The sequence below is a fragment of the Theropithecus gelada genome, chromosome 1 (genome assembly GCF_003255815.1).
Source record: "Theropithecus gelada isolate Dixy chromosome 1, Tgel_1.0, whole genome shotgun sequence".
Lineage (NCBI taxonomy): Eukaryota > Metazoa > Chordata > Mammalia > Primates > Cercopithecidae > Theropithecus > Theropithecus gelada.
The window spans coordinates 51462225-51480752 of record NC_037668.1 but is presented as its reverse complement, the minus strand read 5'-3'; the positions used below and the strand labels follow the sequence as shown (position 1 = coordinate 51480752).

The window sequence follows — 18528 nt, the reverse complement described above, 5'->3', positions numbered from 1 at the left end:
AAGCCTGGAAGTTCCTGGACAAGAGATACTATGTTTATTCAGCTCTGAAACTCCAGAATATAACAGATTCCCACTGCATATACTAGAAGGTGGCTCACTAAACGCTTGTTGAAGAAATGGATAAACAAATTATATATACTGTTTATTCTATTTGTGATGGCATTTAGCACAGCCATATAGCAATATAGAGTACTACAGAGCATTCAAATTCAAGATTAGACCAATAGTCCCCTCTCGCCGGGCGCAGTGGCTCACACCTGTAATCCCAGCACTTTGGGAGGCCAAGGTGGGCAGATTGCCTGCACTCAGGAGTTTGAGACCAGCCTGGGCAACCCAGTGAAACCCTGTCTCTACTAAAATACAAAAAAATTAGCCTGGTGTGGTGACATGCGCCTATAATCCCAACTACTCAGGAGGGTGAGGCAGAAGAATTGCTTGAACCCAGGAGGCGGAGGTTGCAGTTAGCAGAGATCATGCCACTGCACTCCAGCCTGGGTGACAGAGTGAGACTCCGTCTAAAAAAAAAAAAAAAATAGTCCCCTCTCCCCACAAGAAAATCCCTGAAATATAGCAAATTGTTTTCATGATGAAAGTAGTGGCCGGGCGCGGTGGCTCAAGCCTGTAATCCCAGCACTTTGGGAGGCCGAGACGGGCGGTTCACGAGGTCAGGAGATCGAGACCATCCTGGCGAACACGGTGAAACCCCGTCTCTACTAAAAAATACAAAAAACTAGCCGGGCGAGGCGGCGGGCGCCTGTAGTCCCAGCTACTTGGGAGGCTGAGGCAGGAGAATGGCGTAAACCCGGGGGGCGGAGCTTGCAGTGAGCTGAGATCCGGCCACTGCACTCCAGCCCGGGCGACAGAGCCAGACTCCGTCTCAAAAAAAAAAAAAAAAAAAAAGAAAGTAGCCCAGAGATCACAAATAAATACATTTAATGTTTGGAAGAAAATGAGGATTACTTACATGACTGGAAAAATATTCAAGGTAAACTGACATTTTCACTAAAAACCCTCTTTATTTGGAATGTTGGTTTTGGAACTGAGCCTCCAAATTCTCTGGACTACATTCCCCAAGGGGCTCAGTGCAACACTAGACCTTCTGTTTAACACAGCAAAGCTGATGCTATAAAACAAAGCACAGCCATCACCATTAAGTAAAAGTGTTCAGCAAAACCAGTAATATCAGTGGTTTAAAAGTTGCCAACTGAATTAATGCAGCCATTACCAATGTTTAATAAACCCCTTTAAAGACATGGTAAAATGCTTTGGAAATAATACTATTTTAAAAAAAGCTGCCTTCCGCCACGGCTGCCATTAGAGAGCAGCAGCCATGGCTCTGCACTACCCTATGACCATGGGCCTCAACAAGGGCCACAGGGTGACCAAGAACATGAGCAATCCCAGGCACAGCTGCCGCTGCAGGCGCCTAACCAAACACACCAAGTTTGTGCGGGACATGATCCAAGAGGTATGTGGCTTCGCCCCTTATGAGCATCACGCCATGGAGTTACTGAAGACCTCCAAGTTTATCAAGAAAAGGGTAGGGGCCAGACACGGTGGCTCAGCCTGTAATCCCAGCTACTCGGGAGGCTAAGGCAGGAGAATTGCTTGAACCCAGGAGGCAGAGTTGCAGTAAGCCGAGATTGTGCCACTGCACTCCAGCCTGGGCAACAAAGCAAGACTCGGTCTCCAAAAAAAAAAAAAGAAGGCCGGGCGCGGTGGCTCACGCCTGTAATCCCAGCACTTTGGGAGACCGAGGCGGGCGGATCACGAGGTCAGGAGATCGAGACCATCCTGGCTAACACGGTGAAACCCCGTCTCTACTAAAAATACAAAAAATTAGCCGGGCATGGTGGCAGGCGCCTGTAGCCTCAGCTACACAGGAGGCTGAGGCAGGAGAATGGCGTGAACCCGGGAGGCGGAGCTTGCAGTGAGTGGAGATCGCGGCACTGCACTCCAGCCTGGGTGACAGAGCAAGACTCTGTCTCAAAAAAAAAAAAAGAAAAGAAAAGGGTGGGGACGCATATCCGCGCCAAGAGGAAGCGGGAGGAGCTGCGAAACGTCCTGGCTGCCATGAGGAAAGCCACTGCCAAGAAAGACCGAGCCCTTGCCCTGCCCTCGTCCTGAAATAAAGAACAGCTTGACAGAAAGAAAAAAAAAAAAAAAAGCTGAATACAAAATTGTACAAAAAGCATATTCTTTTTTATTTTTCATTTTTATTTATTTATTTTTTATGTTTTCGAGATAGGGTCTGGCTGTCACCCAGGTTGGCATGCAACGGTACCATTATAGTCCACTGCAGCCTTGAACGCCTGGACTCAAGCAATTCTCCTGCTTCAGCCTCCAAAGTAGCTGGGACCACAGGCACATGCCACCACACCCAGCTAACTATTTTGTCTGTGTGTGTGGAGATGGGTCTCACTTTGATGCCCAGGCTGGTCTCAAACTCCTGGCCTCAAGTGATCCTCCCATCTTAGTCTCCAAAGTGCTGGGTTTACAGGCATGAGCCAGCACACCCAGCCCCCAAGAAGTACATTCTTAAATTTGACAAAACACGTGCAAAACTTCAATCCTGAACACTTTGGCAGAATATCACTAAGAGAAATTAAAGAAGACCTAAATAAGTGGAGAAAGATGCCATATTCACGAATGAGAACACTCAATACTGTTAGAATGCTTTAGTTACCGTAAAACCACAAATGCCCATCATCAATAATTCATTGTTCAAAATGGTTCTTACATTTTATAGTATTAACATCTGAAAAGTATAAGCATTTGTATTAAATTTGATGTGTTTCTGGGTAAGCTCAACAAAAAAGTAGTTTCTAAACCTGTAAAGAAGATGACCAGAGCTTAGACTGTAGATTTTTTACTGAGGGAGTATCCCACCCATGAGCAAATCTCTTTGGCTCTTTTTAGCTTTAACAGTCTGAGACAAAGCTTCAGCCTCACAGGTAGAAGCAATATGTGAACTAATTTCTCAAGATGATATTCCTGAAATAGTCCCTCGGGCAAGAAATCTTCAATTTCCTCACATGTAAAATGAGATGAATTCCTATGTTGAGTGATAGGGCTATATTACAGATAAATTTAGATCTTCAGGACACTGGAAAGAAAGTCACCATTAGTAATTTTTATGTGAAAATCATTCCCAACATTAAGAGTCAGATTTAAGAGGAAGAATCAGCAAGGGAGACTGAAAAGGAATGTCTGGTAGAATGCGAGAAAAACCTGTGTGGCATCCTAGAAGCCAAGTGAAGAAAGACGGCCGGGCGTGGTGGCTCACGCGCGGTGACTCACGCCTGTAATCCCAGAACTTTGGGAAGCTGAGGAAGGCAGATCACCTGAGGTTGAGTTCGAGACCAGCCTGACCAACAAGGAGAAACCCCATCTCTACTAAAAATACAAAATTAGGCAGGCGTGGTGGCTCATGCCTGTAATCTCAGCTACTCGGGAGTCTGAGGCAGGAGAATGGCTTGAACTCAGGAGGCGGAGGTTGCAGTGAGCCGAGATCGTGCCACTGCACTCCAGCCTGGACAACAAGGGTGAAACTCCGTCTCAAAAAAAAAAAAAGAAAAAGGAAGACGACTAGGTACTGTATCAATCAGGATCTAATCAAGAAAATCACTCTAGGTATTTCAAATAGAATAAATTAATGAAACTGGCTACAAGAATATTAAAAAACGAAGGAGTATCAAAAGAGGGGAGATGAAATTACTCAAAGATCAGTAACTTCAGGAAACCATTGCCACCTTGGGACAGAGGAACAAAAACCTTACCTAAAACTCAGAGACAGGATCTCTGAGGATTCTGTCTCTAAGGATTCTGTTGGCTGTGGGATCCCAGTTGTCTAAACAGGAACCCAAGAGTCTGTACTTCTAAGTCATTGCTCCTGTCCCTGCAGTCACCTCCCAGATCCATTACTACCATTTTCTTTCTCTCTCTCTCTCTTTCTCCTTCTTTTTCTTTCTTTCTTTCTCTTTCTTTCTTTCTTTTTCTTTCTTTCTTTCTTTCCTTCCTTCCTTCCTTCCTTCCTTCCTTCTTTCTTTCTTTCTTTTCTTTCTTTCTGTCTCTCTCTCTCTCCCTCCCTACCTCCCTCTCTCTCTCTCTTTCTTTCTTTCAAGACGGAGTCTCGCTCTGTTGCCCAGGCTGGGGTGCAGTGGCATAATCTCGGCTCACTGCAACCTCTGCCTCCCAGGTTCAAGCAATCCTGCCTCAGCTCCCCTAGTAGCTGGCATTACAGGCATGCGCCACCATGCCTGGCAAATTTTTGTATTTTTAGTAGCGACGGGGTTTTACCATGTTGGCCACGCTGGTCTCAAACTCCTGACCTCAGGTGATTCACTCGCCTCAGGCTCCCAAAGTGCTGGAATTACAGGTGTGAGCCACTGCATTACTACCGTTTTCACTGGAGCCAGCACCATCACCATCAGTTACCTCTGCTGGCCAAGATGCCACCAGAATCCAAAAGCAGGAGGAGAGTCAATTCCTCCTTCTGTCCTCCAGTATCACACCAATGCCTTTCATCATGAGAACATAAACAGAAGCCAGTTAGCAAGGAAGCCTAGAAAATACAGTTTGTCACTCTCTGAAATGTCTACCAGAGTGCAGAAGGGCAGGTGAGAGCAACAGCACAAGCTATTGGTTATCCAGCATATTTTGTCACTCTACCTACATTTAACTTTTTCTTTTTCTTTATTTTTTCAGATAGAGTCTCACTCTGTTGCCCAGGCTAGAGTGCATGGCAGTGGCACAATCACGGGTCACTGAAGGCTTGACTTCTTGGGCTCAGGCAATCCTCCTACCTCAGCCTCCTGAGTAGCTGAGACTACAGGTCACTCACTATGTTGCTCAGGCTAGTCTTGAACTTCCTAGCTCAAGGGATCTGCCTGCCTCAGCCTCCTAAAGTACCAGGATTACAGGCATGAGTCACCGCTCCCAGCCTATATTTAACATTCATACAACAATTACAACTACTTCATGCTCTTCTCCTTGAGTATGCAAATTATCTCTCCCACAAAGACCCATTCTCTTCCTCAAAAACGTGAGATATAAAATCCACCTCTGGTCGGGCGCAGTGGCTCACGCCTGTAATTCCAACACTTTGGAAGGCTAAGGCGGGTGGATCATCTGAGGTCAGGAGTTCGAGACCATCCTGGCCAACATGGTGAAATCCTGCCTCTATTAAAAATACAAAAAAAAAAAAAAATAGCCAAGTGTGGTGGTGGGCACCTGTAATCCTGGCTACTCGGGAGGCTGAAAAAGGAGAATCACTTTTTTTTTTTTTTTTTTTTTTTGAGACAGAGTCTCGCTCTGTCGCCCAGGCTGGAGTGCAGTGGCGCAATCTCGGCTCACTGCAAGCTCCGCCTCCCGGGTTCACGCCATTCTCCTGCCTCAGCCTCCTGAGTAGCTGGGACTACAGGCGCCCGCCACCGCGCCCGGCTAATTTCTTTTGTATTTTTAGTAGAAACGGGGTTTCACCGTGGTCTCGATCTCCTGACCTTGTGATCCGCCCGCCTCGGCCTCCCAAAGTGCTGGGATTACAGGCGTGAGCCACCGCGCCCGGCCCAGGAGAATCACTTGAACACGGCAGGCAGAGGTTGCAGTGAGCTGAGATGGTGCCACTGCACTCCAGCCTGGGTGACAGAGTGAGACTCCATCTCAAAATAAATAAATTAATTAATTTAATTTAATTCAATTTAGTCCACCTCTAAATTTATCTCTGGGTGATGCTAAATCATCTTTTAGCCCAATCACAATCCCATCTGGATATTCAATAACTCAAAGACTAAGTTGAAGTTAGTTACCAACACTTCCTCATCCTATAGTGTTGTTGTCCGTAAACCTTTTGGGGCTCCCTATTTATCTTCAGGTTATATACAGTCAAAATCCATCTGGGTGCAGTGGCTCATGCCTGTAATCCCAGCATTTTGGGAGACCACGGTGAAAGGATTACTTGAGCCCAGGAATTCAAGAGCAGCCTGGGCAACATAGTGAATTCTTTTAAAATTAGCTGGGCATAGTGGCGCACACCTGTAGTTCCAGCTTCTCAGGAGGCTGAAGCAGAAGCATCACTTGAACCCAGAACTTCAAGGCTACAGCGAACTATGACTGCACCACTGCACTCCAGTCTCAGCGACAGAGTGAGATCCCATCTTAAATAAATAAAGTCTCCCACATTTGGGGTTTAAGGACCTATCAGGCTAGACCAAAGTCTTTTTTTTTTTTCTTCCCCAATTAGCAACAATCACACCTCAGATAAACCTCATTGGCTACGATATTGCCATCGCACAAAGCTCAATCTTCCTTTCATAACTTCTCACTACTGATTAGATTGATCCGTATTTCATTTCCCAAACACACCTTGTATTTTTCTCCCTATAAGCTTTCAAGCTTGTCATTACTCCCACCCAAAATTCTTTCCCCATTCTCCTTTTCTTTTCTACCTCTTCTGCTCCAAATGTACCAATTTTTCAAGGTATGGCTCAAGTTCAAAATCTGCACACAGCTCTCTTCCAAAGGCACCCCCTAGGGTTTGATTCTTCCTGGCTTTCCCACAGCACCTAGTGGCACAATGCCTCCCACATATCCACTTACTGACAAATATCTGACTGTGGAGGATAGGGAAAAGGCAATGCATAGCTGGCTATTAATTTAAAACCCAAGGTACTTAATGCCCAACATCAGCTTCCCATAGCGTAGCCTCCCATCGTCCCTACTTAGGCTCTGTTTGGTTCTGAATTAAAATCTGAAGCAGTACATCAATTCACCACAGCAAACTTCAAAAGAGTTCAGCTGGTCTCCAGAGACTCTGTTCTCAGATTACTACCAAGCTAGCAACCTGGTTGAGGTCATTAGCAAACCACATCGCTTGCCAGCTAACATCAAGTCGAAGACAGGGGCAAACAAAAAGCTTTCAAAGGGGCAATGCTCAACAGGAATTGTTCACGCTGAGAAGACGTGCAGGACACTGAAGAGCAAAGACCCAGAACTCATCACATTCCTGCTTAGCCATCCTGGTTTGTTCCTGACAAAGGCTAGAAGATGCAAAGCCGTTGCAAGTCTTCCTTCTCTCTAGGGGTTTTAAGATGTGATTTGGAATGCTAATTCCTACCAACAATGAAATTGTGCATAAACACAAAGGGCAATTAGCAAAGAGCCTGGAGACATAGTTCTTGTCCCAGTTCTGCCCTGGATGAACCTTGTATTTTTCCCTCCCCTGATTTACTTTTGTTATCTGAAATATGTGGAGGGGATTGAACTAGATCATCTCCCAGGACCCTTCCAATCACGAAATCCAAAAACATCTTTAATTGCTTTCTGCTTTCCTTATTAAAAGACATCCAATTGGCGAACATGGCGCTGCGAGTGGTGCGGAGCGTGCGGGACCTGCTCTGCACCCTGCGCGCGGTCCGGTCACCCGCCGCGCCCTGCCCGCTGAGGCCCTGGCAGTTGGGGGCGGGCGCCGTTCGGACACTGCGCACGCGACCCGCTCTGCTCTCGGTGCGTAAATTCACAGAGAAACATGAATGGATAACAACAGAAAATGGTATTGGAACAGTGGGAATCAGCAATTTTGCACAGGAAGCATTGGGAGATGTCGTTTACTGTAGTCTACCTGAAGTTGGGACAAAATTGAACAAACAAGATGAGTTTGGTGCTTTGGAAAGTGTGAAAGCTGCTAGTGAACTCTATTCTCCTTTATCAGGAGAAGTAACTGAAATTAATGAAGCTCTTGCAGAAAATCCAGGACTTGTAAACAAATCTTGTTATGAAGATGGTTGGCTGATCAAGATGACACTGAGTAACCCTTCAGAACTAGATGAACTTATGAGTGAAGAAGCATATGAGAAATACATCAAATCTATTGAGGAGTGAAAATGGAACCCCTAAATAAACTAGTATGAAATACCGCAACCCAGCAGATTGTCTTAAATTAGTGGTGGATAGAAGACTTAGAATAGCAACTTATAGCATTACCAATGGGGAAGAAAAAAACTACTGTTAACGCTGCTAATGAAGGAAAATGTCCTTTAACTTTGTAATGATTATAGATTTTAGACTAGGCTCTAGTGTTCAGAATTCATTATATTATCCATGGTAAAAACTAGTTTTAAAAATTACATAATTCAAAGATAACGTTGTTATTCTTAAGCCTTATATAATATTGTAACTTGCCTGGATTTGGGATGAAATACTTAATGACCTTTCCATTGGAAATAACTGGGAGTGAAGAGGTTTTTGTTGCTTGTACAGTGTTAGATGACACACCACTATCTTGATTTTGCAATACACTGCATTTGCTGGTGCTATTTTTATACGGTGAAGCAACAGCTTTGCAGCAAAACAATAAAATACTTCTTCGTTAAAAAAAAAAAAAAAAGACATCCAATTATTCATTGAAGACCATTATTATCTATTATCTTGGAGGCTACTATGTATAACTGTTAAGAGTTGTGCACTGAACAAATCCAGAGAGCATCATTCATATTACAGTCTATGTAAACTACATTCCTGTGTTGGGCAGTGTACAACCTGAATATCCATATATAACAGCCCTGATTATACTCTTCAATTTTGCAAATAGTTAAGGTCTTACTTTTTAATTATCTTTTTTTTTTTTTTTTTTTTTTTGAGACAGGGTCTCACTCTATCACCCAGGCTGGAGTGCAGTGGTGTGAGCCATGACTCACTGCAGCCTCAACCACCCAGGCTCAAGAGATCTTCCCGCCTCAGTCCCCTAAGTACATGGGACTACAGGCATGTGCCACCATGCCCAACTAATTTAAATTTTTTGTATTTTTTGTAGAGATGAGGTTCCACCAAGTTGCTCGGGCTGGTCTTGAACTCCTTGCCTCAAGCGATCTGCCCACCTCCACCTCCCAAAGTGCTGGGATTACAGGCATGAGCTACCACACCCAGCCTCTTTTATCTTCTTAATATTCATTATTTCCTGATCTTGGTTCCTGCTGGCAGAGCTGAAACTGTATTAATATGTAGTACTGATTGCCCAAAGTATTCTCTTATTAACTTGTAGCAGGATGAGCCGCACACAAAACTCCTCAGACACTGAGTTAAAGAAGGAAGGGATTTATTTGGGGTTTATTCGGCCGGGGGCATTGGCAAGACTCCTGTCTCAAGAGCCGAGCTCTCCGAGTGAGCAATTCCTGTCCTTTTTAAGGGCTCACAACTCTAAGCGGGTGTGCGTGAGAGGGTTGTGAGCAAGCAGGGGGTACGTGACTGGAGGCTGCATGCACTGGTAATTAGATCAAAACAAAACAGGATAGGGATTTTCACAGTGCTTTTCTATACAATGTCTATAATCTATAGATAACATAACCAATTAGGTCAGGGGTCGATCTTTAACTACCAAGCCCAGGGTGTGGCGCCGGGCTGTCTGCTTGTGGATTTCATTTCTGCCTTTTAGTTTTTACTTTTTCTTTCTTTGGAGGCAGAAATTGGGCATAAGACAATATAAGGGGGGGTTTCCTCCCTTAAACTAACTCCTAATCATGTACATTGAATGAGAATAATAATAATGTTAATATTTATTGACATTTGTAAATATGTATTGATCACCTACCATGTGCAAGATGCTTAACATGTATTACTACATTTGTTCCTTATGAAATTCTATTAGGCATAAATTACTATCCTTATCTTTGGATGATAATGTAGTTTGGACGTGTGTCTCCTCCAAATCTCATGTTGAAATGTGGCCTCCAGTGTTGGAGGTGGGCCTGGTGGGAGGTGTTTGGATCTTAGGGGCAGATCCCTTATGAATGGCATGGTGCCATCCCCATGGTAATGAGTGAGCTCTTGCTCTGGTAGTTCACACAAGGTCTGGCTTTTGAAAAAAGCCTGGCATCTCTCTTGCTGTCTTTCACCATGTGAGAGAGGGTGATATGTTTGTAAGGAGTATGAGTGAAGATGATAATATTTTGATCCTCAAGGCAAGGACCTAAGCTGAAATGCCCATTCGAAGTGAATAATAAAGAAGCCATTTCTTCCCAACAGTTATCACAGAGCAAAGAAGAAGAAAGAGTCAGACTTAAATAAAGAAAAAAGACAGAAAAAGATGCTCTAAAGTGAAACACTGTGTACAGAATCCAGAGAGGGAGGAGAGTCAAAACCTAGAACAGTCCTGGCACAGGGCAGTGGCTCACACCTGTAAGTAATCCCAGTACTTTGGGAGGCTGAGGTGGGTGAATCACCTGAGGTCAGGATTTCGAGACCAGCCTGGCCAGCATGGTGAAACCCTGTCTCTACTAAAAATACAAAAATTAGTCAGGTGTGGTGGTACATGCCTGTAATCCCAGCTACTTGGGAGGCTGAAGTAGGATAAAAACATGGGAGGCAGAGGTTGCAGTGAGCCGAGATTGCGCCACTGCACTTAAGCCTGGATGACAGAGTGAGACTCTGACCCAGAAGAAGAAAAAAAAAATACCTAAGACAGTCCTAAAACAGAGGTCGCCTTGCCCTAAATCAGGATTGGGTAACAACTTCACCTTCTCACCCAGGGCTCCAAGTCACCTGATTCTCCTGCCTGCAGGCTGTGTATTAAGCAAGTCACCAGATTACAATAACAGCAGTGAAATTAAACAGTTGAATCTCTACCTCTTTGCTTTCCATGCCTGAAGTCTCTCCACGTGGGGAAAAAAAAAAAAAAAAAGCGTGATTTTTTTTTCTCCCATAACTGTATGGCTCCTTGCACTGTTCCAGATTTGAAAATAAATAATGATTGATATAGAACATGGTTCTAAACATAATGTTAATAAATTTGTTTACTGATGTGTTTAATCTCTAAACTACTTTGAATTTAAAAAGAAATAAAAATTAACTATGACTATATACAATGAAAGATATATATTTTTAAAATACCCTGCACAATTCTACAACTTTATTACATATTTATATAACTTGGATATGTCTATCTATAGAAACTCTATATGTTTTATTAAAAATCATTGAACTGTGCACTTACAATGGGTGTATATATGTGTGTGTGTGTGCGCGCATGTGTGTATATACATATATATATAAAATATATACTTTTTTTTTTGGGACAAAGTGTCACTCTTGTTGCCCAGGCTGGAGTGCAATGGCACAATCTCGGCTCACTGTAACCTCCGCCTTGTAGAGGACTACATGCTCGCAAACGAGATGTTTCCGATAAGTCCTGCTCTTGCAAACAAAGCAGGACATTCCTTCCCTGCGAACAGGAAGGACAAAGGAGCCAGCTGCAAACAGCAGACCCTGGGGACTGGTTAATGTGTAAACATCTTGAAAAACCAGAAAGTCAGGGAAAGGTCAGAAAAACAACATGTATCTTGTGACTTGGCAACATTCCACAAACGACTGTATAAAATAAATCAGAGCCTGTCATTTGGCGTGGCCGCCATGTTTGTCTCGTCTTGTGTTGTCTTGTGTGTTCATTCCTTTGTCTAGGAAACACGCAGACCCCAACATCTGGCACAGCGAGCAGGGTCCATGGCTTCACGAAAGCAAGGAACCGGAGGGGAACCAACCCCAGTAAGTAAATAAAGAAGGGTGACCCACGGGAAAATTATGGGGAATTCCACCTCTTTGGCCTCTGAGTATTTGCAGTTGCTCCAAGGATTGTTATTGTCTATAGAAGTGGAAGTAAAAGAAAAAACTTTGAAACGATTGCTTGCCCATGTTGAGCAGCATTGTTATTGGTTTCAATATCAGACTAAAATACAGCTAAATCAAAAAGAATGGTTACAAGTGGTTAAGGTCCTGCAACAGGCACATCAGCGCGGGCAAACTATGCCTTTAACTTTGTGGACTTTATGCAGCTCAATTACACAAGCTTAAGAGTTACTCAAAACTGACTCTGAATGTGGCGATATTGCCGCAGAGGGTGCAGCAAATAAAAAAACAGAAGGAGCTGCCCTTGGAGAGGAGCCTATTTACGCTCCAGTTGCTGAAGATAGGGAGTTAGAGGAAGAGCCAGTGCTTCTCTCATGGTCTCCTTCCGAAGGAAATTCTGACATGCAGAGTATTCTGGATATGTTACAACAATTGTTAAAATTGCAAGGTGTCACTGCTCCTGTTTCTCCTAAATCGCCACTACAGGCTTTCCCTGCCAGCCTTCCATCTGCTCCATTGGAGGAGGATTTTCCTTTACCACCACCCCTGGCTCCTTTGCCTTTATTTGGAAGGGTTTTTTCTATACCCTTCCCTCCCATAGGGGAAGAAGAGGGTGATAAAGGAGATTTTGAAGAGTTAGATTTGTTTTTAATTACACGAGTCCCTTTTGCCCCTAACGCTCAATTTCCAAATGGTAGTAATAATGTTCATTTTGCAGCATTACAATTTAAGTTTTTAAAAGAAATGAAAACTGCCATTTCTAATCATGGGCCCCAGTCCCCATTTGTTCTTAGTCTTCTCGATTCCTTCTCATCAGAAAACTTAATTATTCCTATTGATTGGGAAACTTTGGGAAAGGCTGTTCTTGATCATTCTTAATGGTTACAGCTGTGAAGCTGGTGGATGGAAGAGGCACATGTGCAGGCTAGAAAAAATGCTACACGTAACCCCCTGGGACCCACTGAAGAACAACTCACTGGAATGGGGCAATATGCCACGCTTGATGCTCAAGCTGGCTTAGATGATACAGCCCTCACACAAATTAAGACTTTATTTTTAAGAGCTTGGAACAAGGTAGAAATAGCGGATAAAACTTCTTTATCCTTTGTAAAGATCTTACAAGGGGCAAATGAACCATACCCCGACTTTGTGGCACGTCTTCAAGATGCTGTATTAAAAACTGTAGGCATTGGCCCTGCCTCTAAAATCTTGTTGCAGACGTTGTCCTTTGAAAATGCTAACCCCGAATGTCAAAAATTACTGAGACCTTTAAAAGCCAGTGGAGCTAATTTAGATGAATACATTAGAGCTTGTGCTGGTGTTGGAGGGGCTATTTATAATGCTCAACTGTTTGCTGGTGCAATTTCCAAAGCCTTAAAGAGTAATTCTAAACAAGGTATATGTTTTCAATGTGGGAAACCTGGCCATTTTAAAAAAGAGTGTCAGAAAAAATTGGGCATTTCTGCTTCAAAAGACAAAAGGCTACCTTCTGGGGACTGTAAACGGTGTGGTAAAGGTCACCATTGGACAAACAAATGCCACTCAAAAACTGATAAACATGGCAATTCATTATTACCTCTCCCGGGAAACGGAAATCGGGGCCCACAGGCTTGGGGCCCCAACAATTACAATACAAGTCTGTAACAATATCCGGTAAGCCATGGTCTACAGCATCAGAGAACACCCTCGAGCCATCCTTAAAGGTTTCGCATCTTATACCTGTTTCTCAGCTCTATGCTGCTACTAGGCAAAGCGCTGCTGCTGATTTGGCCATTACCCAACCTTATGCTTTGTCTCCCGATGGAGGTATATATAAATTAGCTACTGGAGTATGTGGCGCTTTGCCTGATGGGCATGTAGGACTACTATTAGGTCGAAGTAGCAGTGCTCTGTGAGGGCTAATAGCGATCCCAGGAATTACTGACCCTGACTTTACTGATGAAATCCATATTATGGTACAAGTCTCACAATTTATGCGCCTAGAGGCAGGGGAACGTATTGCACAATTGCTTTTATTGCCTTTTTTTCCCTTTCTGTCTAGAGACGTGTCTCGTCAAGGAGGTTTCGGTAGTACTGGGAAAACTGTTTTCTGGGAAACTTTAGTTTCTGATCAAAAACCTTTATGTTCGTTGCAAATTAATGGGATACTTTTTGAGGGATTAGTTGATACAGGAGCAGATGTATCAGTTATTTGCTTGGCTCAATGGCCTGCTCATTGGAAAAAGAAACAAGTATCGGTCACTTTATCTGGCCTAGGTACTGCTTCTGTAGTCTACCAAAGTGCTGAGCCCCTGAGCTGCATAGGACCTGAAGGACAACAGGGAAAAGTATTATTTTATATAGTTCTCATTAACATTAACCTTTGGGGCCATGATCTTTTACGACAATTTGGTGCCTTTCTAAGCATTCCTCATATTTCTCCGGCTGCGAAAAATATGATGTTCAAGATGGGCTACAATCCTTTAAACTCATAGCCACTGTCCACAAGCCTCAAGTTTTACAATTGAAGTGGAAAACTGAAACTCCTCTATGGGTGGAACAGTGGCAGTTGTCTAAAGAAAAACTTGAGGCTTTAAAAGATTTAGTTAAGGAGCAATTGGCCGAGGGGCATATTGAACCAAGTACTTCTGCATGGAATTCCCCTGTGTTTGTCATTAAAAAGAAAAGTGGAAAATGGCGCTTATTAACTGATCTTAGAGCTATTAATGGTTGTATTCAACCTATGGGGACTTTACAACCTGGTCTTCCTCATCCAGCCCTTATCCCACAAAATTGGAAATTAATGGTCATAGATCTTAAAGATTTTTTTTTTACTATTCCATTAAAACCCCAAGATTATGAAAAATTTGCCTTTACTGTTCCCGAATATAATAATAGACAGCCTACTCAAAGATACCAATGGAAAATTCTCCCTCAAGGTATGCTTAATAGTCCTACTCTTTGTCAAGAATTTGTTCATAGAGCCTTAAATCCTGTTAGATGTCAATTCCCTACTGTATTGATATACCATTATATGGATGATATTCTATTAGCAACTCCTGATGAAGTCCTGCAAAGTCAAGTTTTTCAAGCTTTGCAACAGCAATTAACTCAATATAATTTACAAATTTCTCCCGAGAAAATACAAACTCAATTTCCTATTCAATATTTGGGATACCTTTCAGCAGAAAAGCAGATTCAGCCTCAGAAGGTTCAAATTTGAAGAGATCAACTTTTAACCCTCAATGATTTTCAAAAATTGCTAGGAGACATGAATTGGCTTCGCCCCACCTTAGGCATACCTACTTACAAATTGCAACATTTATTTGCTACCTTAGAAGGGGATTCAGATTTAAATAGTTCCCGTCAACTATCCCCTGCAGCAGAAGAAGAGTTGTCATTTGTAGAAAATAGAATCAGTGAAGCTCAACTTAATTATATTGCACCCAATCTTCCACCCTCTTTATGTCTTTTTCATACTCCTCACTCGCCAACGGCCATTTTACATCAAGATAATAACATTCTGGAGTGGCTATTTTTGGCTAATAAAGCCATTAAAAAAATTCACCCATACGTTGATAAATTAGCTGAATTGATTATTAAAGGATGACATCAAGTTCGTCAGTTGCTTGGTGTTGACCCTATAAAAATTATTACCCGATTGTCTAAACAACAAATTGAATCTCTACTAGAGACTCATGAAGGTTGGCAAGTCCTGCGCTGAGTACACTGGTTCTTTTTCTCAGCACTATCCTAGTAATAAATTATTTGCTTTTCTACAACAATATCCTTTACTGCCATATAATCCTATCTCTTACACCCCAGTTAAGGGTCCCACCTTTTTCACTGACGCATCTAGTAACGGAAAAGCTGGATATTGGACACAGGATAACTCTAAAATTTCTCACTATCCATTTGAATCAGTACAACAGGGAGAACTTTTTGCCATTCTTATGGTACTTCAAGACTGGCCTCAAACCCCTTATAACATTGTTAGTGATTCCCAATATGCTGTTTATGTGACTCAATATATTTCACAAACTTCATTGCCATTATTCCCTCAAACTCCTTTACAAAAATTATTTTCTTTATTATTTATAGCTCTTACTTCTCACACTGCCCCCCTTTTTATCACTCATATTCGTTCTCACTCTACTTTGCCAGGACCTTTGACTTTTGGCAATAGTCAAATTGATTCCTTACTTATCGACAGTGTCCAACGTGCTCAGGATGAGCACCAATTGCATCACACTAATAGTTTAGGATTACAACAGCGATTTTCTATAACACGCCGACAAGCCTGAGCTATTGTCAGGGCCTGTCCATCTTGTGCTCCTATTATTGCACCTTTTCTAAGTCCAGGTACTAATCCTCGTGGCACTCAACAAAATCACATTTGGCAAATGGATGTCACTTATGTCTCTTCTTTTGGTCGTCTAAAATATGTTCATCATAGAATTGATACCTGGTCACATTTCCAATGGGCTACACCATTACCCTCTGAAAAGGCTGACTCTGTTATCACTCATTTACTTACTTGCTTTGAGGTTATGGGAGTTCCTGCTGAATTAAAAACTGATAATGCCCCTGCTTATCGCTCTCGTAAATTGGCTGCCTTCCTTTCTTTATATCATATTCACCATTCCACCCGTATTCCATTTAACAGTCAAGGCCAAGCAATTACTGAAAGAGCCAATGCTACTTTAAAATTACAACTTTTAAAACAAACAGGGGGAAATGGGCGAGATTCCCCAAAACATCAAATTCTGAAAGCCCTTTTTACTTTAAATTTTCTCAACCATTGGCGCCAATTACAGCAGTCGGCAGCAGTGAAACATTTTCAACAGCCTTTAGAAAAGCTGCAAAACAGTAATCTGTGGGTGTATTATCCTTCATTACAAGGGCAATATTTAAAAGGAAAAGTTTTACAATGGGGCCGAGGCTATGCTCTTGTCCGTACAGGTGCTGGAGACGAGTGGTTCCCGTCTAGAAGACTAAAGTGGTGCCATGGCGAAGAGGAGCTGATCAGGGGACTTTCTAGCAGCATTTCAGGAGCTGAATCTGAGCGCTCAGAGAACATTCACCTTCAGAACTTGACGTGCGGAGCCCCCGACATGGGGTCAGCTGAAAAAGCTCACTCAGAAAGCTGAAGGGGTTGTTCAGCAAGCTGGGCAGCCCAAAACCTCGATGACTTTATTTCTGGCTATGCTGGCTATAATGAATTGCCAGGTAACAGCTGGAGAATTTACCTACTGGGCTTATATTCCTTTTCCACCCTTATATCAAGGTGTGGCATGGGGAGACAAAGAGGTCCCAGTATTTACTAATGATACTGCTTGGATGCCATCACCTTTTTTGAACCAAGTTCCTGAATTAGGCACTGGCATAGTAAATAGTTCATATCAATTTGGGGTTGAAGGGTTACCTATATGTCTTGGGAGTAGTCCACATTATCTGCATCCTTCTTATGAGGCTTGGGCTATTTGCTATAACCATAGTCACATTGCTGCCTTTACTATGATTATTGTTGCTCAAAGTTTTAAGTATAATCATACTGCATTACTTAATGAAACTTTGCCAACTACATTATCTTTATGCCCTATCCCTAATGTGTCCGGAGGTGTTTCCCAACTAGAGTGGACTAGATGTAGAGGTAGTGGGCCGTGATTGTTGTTAGAAGTAAAAGGGAAAAGTCGTAAATACCTTGTTACAGATTGGAGTGTGCATGGAGATTTTCAAACTAAATTCAGCCATGTCAACCTGCGCTGGCATAAGGGTAATCACAGCATTGCTGTGGATGGCAATGAAACTATTATTTGGCATGATGGTGGCTTGTCACCCCCTATGCTGCATTTGGCCAACACCTCACAAATACAAAGTCATATTTGGAAGTTGCTAGCTGCTGGTAAACCAATGTTCACTTTCATGGGAAACAAGTCCTTGAATCTTACTACTAACATTTCTAATCCTTTTCGTATATCTTTACATAGAAATAGCTCTAGATATGTTGTTGCATGTGTAAAGAAACCTTATTTGTTGTTAACAGAAATCTTTAAATGGGATAATAATACAGGGGTAGTTAACTATATGGGCAATTGTACATTCTTAGGTTATATAAATACTACTTGGTAGAATAATAATTGGAATGAGTCTCATTCGGATTTATATATTTTGAAAGCCAGGAAAGAAACCTGGCTACCTGTGAACTTAACACGCTCCTGGAGTGAATCCGCTGGGGTCACTCAAATTTGTAAAGTAATACAAGATCTTGTCCACCGCAGCCGGAGAGTAGTTGGGATCGTCGTAACAGTGGTGGTGGGACTTGTAGCAGTTGCTTCCACTGCCGCTGTTGCTGGATTAACTCTACAGCAGAGTATACAAAATGCAGAATTTGTACAACAATGGCATGAACAATCACATTTGTTGTGGCAGCAGCAACGAGACATAGATGCTCATCTGACTGAACGAGTGGATAATCTGGAGCAAGTGGTTTCTTGGTTAGGAGATCAGCTAACAGTGTTGAATACTCGAGCTTTGTTAAAATGTGATTGGAATACTACCCAATTTTGTATTACTCCTGTTCCTTTTAACAGCACTGTACATAATTGGACTGAGACAAAGAGACTTTTAATTGGCCATAATAATCTTTCCTTAGAAATACAAGAATTAACACAAAACATTTCTGAAACATTTCACAATCAGTTACCATTGCTGACCGGAGCAGATTTGATGACTGATATTGCACAAAGCTTGACGTCTTTAAACCCTATGAGCCCTGTAAAAACTTTACTGACTTCTGTTTCTAGTAATGTGTTGATTGTTGTTCTTGCCTTTGTCATTTTCACAGTCTGCTGGAGACGGTGCCAAAGGGCAAACACCGAATCCGAGCGAGCTCAACATGTGATGATGGTTTTGAAAGAAATTCAAACTTGTAAA

General features: G+C 42.6%; 3 pseudogenes across 1 annotated transcript; 2 read left to right on the top strand and 1 right to left on the bottom strand.

Moving 5' to 3' along the window:
- Positions 1-1330: 1330 nt before the first annotated feature.
- LOC112624555 lies at positions 1331-2127 on the top strand (annotated as a pseudogene).
- A 4046-nt stretch (positions 2128-6173) lies between these two features.
- Positions 6174-6298, bottom strand: LOC112615078 (annotated as a pseudogene).
- Positions 6299-7355: 1057 nt separating this feature from the next.
- On the top strand, positions 7356-7924 carry LOC112631630 (annotated as a pseudogene). Its single transcript, XR_003121163.1, has one exon. The product of XR_003121163.1 is annotated as a glycine cleavage system H protein, mitochondrial pseudogene (transcript).
- Positions 7925-18528: the final 10604 nt, after the last annotated feature.